This window comes from Schistocerca gregaria, chromosome 7 (genome assembly GCF_023897955.1).
Source record: "Schistocerca gregaria isolate iqSchGreg1 chromosome 7, iqSchGreg1.2, whole genome shotgun sequence".
Taxonomy (NCBI): Eukaryota; Metazoa; Arthropoda; class Insecta; order Orthoptera; family Acrididae; genus Schistocerca; species Schistocerca gregaria.
This window is the reverse complement of record NC_064926.1, coordinates 533,692,925-533,698,799: the sequence shown is the minus strand read 5'-3', so window position 1 is coordinate 533,698,799 and position 5,875 is coordinate 533,692,925. Positions and strand designations below refer to the sequence as shown.

Below are 5,875 nucleotides of genomic sequence, written 5' to 3'. Positions count from 1 at the left end.
CGTTCATCTGCTGTGAGTTGATCCACGTATGAGTTAAACAGTTTGTGACCGGAATGGTAAATAACTTACATTAATCCAAACGAACAGCCACTATAGGGCTCTAGTAATTAACTAATTTTGGGTGTAAGGCAGATTTGTAATTTCCAAATCAAGACTATGCGATTTCTGCCAATTAGCAGTCTTAATTTGGGTTTAGAAGAATAAACTCAAGATAATGAAATTTTAACTGACAAACCTTTACCGATGATTTAGAATAGTAATTTTTTCCGATATTTTAAGGAAATTCTGGATTGTTTAGGACAAATGGGAATTTTTAGGGTCGAATACAATTAACAAATATGAGACACTCTACCAGTTAGCTAAATTCAGTAATTAGTATCTTTACAGTAGAGGTGGCTGACAAGGATTAGGTAACAGATATTTCTATCGGGATTGGGGATGTCATCTTATCTACGTTTTAAATTTTACAGTCGGTCTTGTTGCCTGCAGGTTGCCAATGGCTTTTGGTTGACAGCTGTTTCAATCGCTCGCTGCGCCTCTCTGGGTAGAAAGTGGACTCACGACTCCATAAGAAGTCGATAGAGCGATGTCCCCTTCACTACAATTCTAGGTATAGGGGAGACTGTTGTACCTGGAAGATACTGCAGCTAGGAAGATACGATATTTCCTGGTCGGTGTTTCAGACTACTGACGGATTTTAGTACCAAACGTAGGAATGAGCACCAGAAATTATCATAAGAAGTTTCCGATATTTTCTATGGTTTTCTTTGTTGAGAGTCATGAGGTGCAGCCTTTATAAATAGAGAGCGATCCATAAAATGTAGACTGCCTTTGATAGTCAATATTAATGAAACAAAATGACATATCGTTACAATTCTTGCACGGGAAGAAGTTTATTTTATGTGTTCAAAGTGAGCTGTCATCAGCAGCCAGACAACGTTGATGCCGCTGAACTGTTGAACAAACTACGGCTGTCATTGTTGCAGGAGTGATAGCCGCACTGGACGCCTCGATGGTTTCTAGTGGCTCATTCAGTGTAACTGCCTTCTGTTCATAAACTTACTTTTTTAAGGTCCCTTACAGGTAGAAGTCTAAATGTGTAAGGTCTGGAGGCCTTGATGGGTACTCAACAGCTCCTCTTCGACGAGACGATCGTAGAGGTGGCTTTTCATCCAAGTAGGTCCTGACATCTCTGTGGCAGTGAGCTGGAGACCCAAAAGTCTTTCATTTTCGAACACCTCTCAGATGGCAGGTAAAATCGATGTTTGCGCCATATGAAGATACATCTCACCAGTTATGGTACCTTCAAAGAAGAATGGGCCACACATTAACACCCAGTAGATTAAAACGTTCGTCCACTTGAATGTGAGGACTTTCAGGAGCCCAATACACGCAGTTGTGGCATTTTACAGTACCGCTCTGTCTAAACTGCGCCTCGTCAGACCAGATAACTGTCTCTGAAAAACGTCCATCCTCGAAAAGCATAACTTAAATTTGCTTCACATGTACCGTTGGCTTCAAATTTAGCCAGAATATGATAAATTGTTGTCTTCGTACTTCCAGTACCACTTCAATACGGATTTTGTTACTCAAATGACAATCTTACTTCATTCATTGCTGCATTGTTATCTCCTGGAAATCGCGCACCAAGATCTGCTGAGGAAACAATGGACAAAGCTAACTCGCAAAATTACAACCGTGTGTCATTTTGTTCCAAATATATTAACTATCAAAGAATGTCTACATTTTACTAGACCCTTCTGTACTACGAAGTCTACATACTTGAGCATACAACGGCCTTGCCGCAGTGGCTACACCGATTCCCGAGAGATCACCGAAGTTAAGCGTTGTTGGGCGTGGCTGGCATTTGGATGGGTGACCATCCAGCCGCCATGCGCTGTTACCATTTTTCGGACAGCACTCAGCCTTCTCATTCGAAACGTGTTTCCAAAGCCAATGGGAGACATCTTTTACGCTACATACAAGGATGTTACTCATGCAGCTCACACGAACATCACTTACTTTAGTTTTTTGGCTTATATAAATCACGTTGCTAGTTTTTGGAATCATTTTAAATAATAATAGTGGGGATACAGCTGCACTGATTTTGGGGCCCTCGTAGCTTCTGCCAGTTGCTAGAAACCGTAAAGTAGCTAACAGCCTCGCAGCTTACAGATTCTCTCGTGACTGTAATCGCTGTCTCTAAATATAGTTTGATAATCTTCAATACCTGAGAAAAATATATTTCGTCCTGCTGCTGTGGTCGTCAGTCCTGAGACTGGTTTGATGCAGCTCTCCATGCTACTCTATCCTGTGCAAGCTTCTTCATCTCCCAGTACCTACTGCAACCTACATCCTTCTGAATCTGCTTAGTGTATTCATCTCTTAGTCTCCCTCTACGATTTTTACCTTCCACGCTGCCCTCCAATATTAAATTGGTGATCCCTTGATGCCTCAGAACATGCCCTACCAACCGATCCCTCCTTCTTGTCAAGTTGTGCCACAAACTTCTCTTCTCCCCAATCCTATTCAATACTTCCTCATTAGTTATGTGATCTACCCATCTAATCTTCAGCATTCTTCTGTAGCACCACATTTCGAAAGCTTCTATTCTCTTCTTGTCCAAACTATTTATCATCCATGTTTCACTTCCATACATGGCTACACCCCATACAAATATTTTCAGGAAAGACTTCCTCACACTTAAATCTATACTCGATGTTAACAAATTTCTCTTCTTCAGAAATGCTTTCCTTGCCATTGCCAGTCTACAATTTATACCCTCTCTACTTCGATCATAATCAGTTATTTTGCTCCCCAAATAACAAAACTCCTTTACTACTTTAAGTGTCTCATTTCCTAATCTAATTCCCTCAGCATCACCCGACTTAATTTGACTACATTCCAGTAGCCTCGTTTTGCTTTTGTTAATGTTCATCTTATATCCTCGTTTCAAGACACTGTCCATTCCATTCAACTGCTCTTCCAAGTCCTTTGCTGTCTCTGACAGAATTACAATGTCATCGGCGAACCTCAAAGGTTTTATTTCTTCTCCATGGATTTTAATACCTACTCCGAATTTTTCTTTTGTTTCCTCTACTGCTTGCTCAATATACAGATTGAATAACATGGGGGAAAAGCTACAACCCTGTCTTACTCCCTTCCCAACCACTGCTTCCCTTTCATGTCCCTCGATTCTTATGAGTGCCATCTAGTTTCTGTACAAATTGTAAATAGCCTTTCGTTCCCTGTATTTTACCCCCGCCACCTTCAGAATTTGAAAGAGAGTATTCCAGTCAACATTGTCAAAAGCTTTCTCTAAGTCTACAAATGGTAGAAACGTAGGTTTGCCTTTCCTTAATCTTTCTTCTAAGATATGTCGTAAGGTCAGTATTGCCTCACGTGTTCCTGTATTTCTACGGAATCCAAACTGATCTTCCCCGAGGTCGGCTTCTGTTAGTTTTTCCATTCGTCTGTAAAGAATTCGTGTTATTATTTTGCAGCTGTGGCTTATTAAACTTATTGTTCGGTAATTTTCACATCTGTCAATGCCTGCTTTCTTTGGGATTGGAATTATTATATTCTTCTTGAAGTCTGAGGGTATTTCGCCTGTCTCATACATCTTGCTCACCAGATGGTAGAGTTTTGTCTACTCCTTGGACCTTGTTTCGACTCAGGTCTTTCAACGCTCTGTCAAACTCTTCACGCAGTATCGTATCTCCCATTTGATCTTCATCCTCTTCCATTTCCATAATATTGTCCTCAAGTACATCGCCCTTGTATAGACCCTCTATATACTCCTTCCACCTTTCTGCTTTCCCTTCTTTGCTTAGAACTGGATTTCCATCTGAGCTCTTGATGTTCATGCAAGTGGTTCTCTTATCTTCAAAGGTCTCTTTAATTTTCCTGTAGGCAGTATCTATCTTACCCCTAGTGAGATAAGCTTCTACATCCTTACATTTGTCCTCTAGCCATCCCTGCTTAGCCGTTTTGCACTTCCTGTCGATCTCATTTTTGAGACGTTTGTATTCCTTTTTGCCTGCTTCATTTATTGCATTTTTATATTTTCTCCTTTCATCAATTAAATTCAATATTTCTCCTGTTACCCAAGGATTTCTCCTAGCCCTCGTCTTTTTACCTACTTGATCCTCTGCTGCCTTCAATACATTCTTAAATATTTCTCCTGGATCTTTAAGTACAGGACACAAATGAATTTTTTCCTTTAGGTTAGCTCTTTCTTTGCCCGTAGCTTTCTCTCGGATTTTTCGCTTTGTTTGCTCTAAAATAGTCAAGGCAAAACCCCAATTTTGTGTCTGTTAAACAACAGTAGAACATACCCCCAACGAACGGAAATTAATAATTCACCATCAGCGATATGTACAGGGCGGCGCTGTACTCGTTGAGTGAAATCGGTCAGGCAATTTGTACGCTGCCACGAAATTGGTCAGTCGGTCGACCGATAAATTGGTATGTGTAGGGCCCTTAACCCCTAAAAATTTGCAAGATCTTCGTTTCTAACGGTCTATTTATAACTGGAACCCTAACCAACTAGCCATCCACAAATCACTGCTTTAACAGTCGCGAGTCGCAGAATACAACAGTCTTGTTCTTTTTCTCCTCTACAGTAGTCTTTACAGAAGGCTAGTCAGAGGTCTTTCGACTGTGTAGCTTGTTTTCTTCAGTAAGTGCAGAATTAACGAGACAACCGTAACGTTAGTTCTTACTCCATCATTGATATTATGCGTCGTAACTCTTGGTAGTCACGAAGCAGCTCCGAAGTTTTCGCAAAATTGTAAACATTTTGATGCCTGCCTATACGCTATTCTTCCGGTATTTAACAGCCTCTTGTAACTGCATAACGATGTTTTGTTATTACATGTCTACCTATACGCTATTCTTTCGAAATTTAACAACCTCTTCTAACTGCATAACGATGTTTTGTTGTTATCATTGCTGATAAGTCGTTATCTTCAACAGGTAAATGATACACACGAGGATCGTTCAATAAGCAATGCAACACATTTCTTTCACCGGTCAGTTTCGGCCGAAAGAATGCGAAATTTGTTGTGAGACGTCGTGGAATGTTCCCGTTGCATCCCCTACAGTTTCGTGGAGTTCCCATAATTAGTAGGCGCTATACGTAGCCTTCAAAATGGCGTCTACAACTAAGGTGAGTTCTAAGCAGAGAGCTGTCACTGAATTTCTTTCGGCGGAAAACCGGAGCATCGCTGATATTCACTGACGCTCGTAGAATTTCTGCGGAGCCTATAACAACGCAAGGTCTCACAAATCCGCGCACCCGAGAGGAGGTCAGAAAACTTCTTTGGGCTGTTCTTTTGCATCCACTCTACAGACCGCATTACGCACCTTTCGACTTCCATCTGTTTGGCCCACTGGAGGGTGGACTGCGCGGGAAGCAGTACCTAGACGATGAGGAGGTTACTGATGCAGCAAAAAATGGTTCAAATGGCTCTGAGCGCTATGGGACTTAACTGCAGTGGTCATTAGTCCCCTAGAACTTAGAACTACTTAAACCTAACTAACCTAAGGACATCACACACATCCATGCCCGAGGCAGGATTCGAACCTGCGGCCGTAGCGGTCGCGCGGTTCCAGGCTGTAGCGCCTAGAACCGCTCGGCCACTCAGGCCGGCTACTGATACAGCAAGAGCCGGCCGGAGTGGCCCAGCGGTTCTAGGCGCTTCAGTCTGGAACCGCGTGATCGCTACGGTCGCAGGTTAGAATCCTGCCTCGGGCATGGGTGTGTGTGATGTCCTTAGGTTAGTTAGGTTTAAGTAATTCTAAGTTCTAGGGGACTGATGACCACAGATGTTAAATCCCATAGTGCTCAGAGCCATTTAACCATTTTTAATGC

The 5,875-nt window shown here is 42.0% G+C and overlaps 1 non-coding gene across 1 annotated transcript; it reads right to left on the bottom strand.

The window, feature by feature from the left end:
- Nucleotides 1–5,566: 5,566 nt before the first annotated feature.
- On the bottom strand, nt 5,567–5,650 carry Trnas-gga (transfer RNA serine (anticodon GGA)). The gene is given in 2 exon segments: nt 5,567–5,601; nt 5,611–5,650. It is a non-coding gene; the product is annotated as a tRNA-Ser (tRNA).
- Nucleotides 5,651–5,875: the final 225 nt, after the last annotated feature.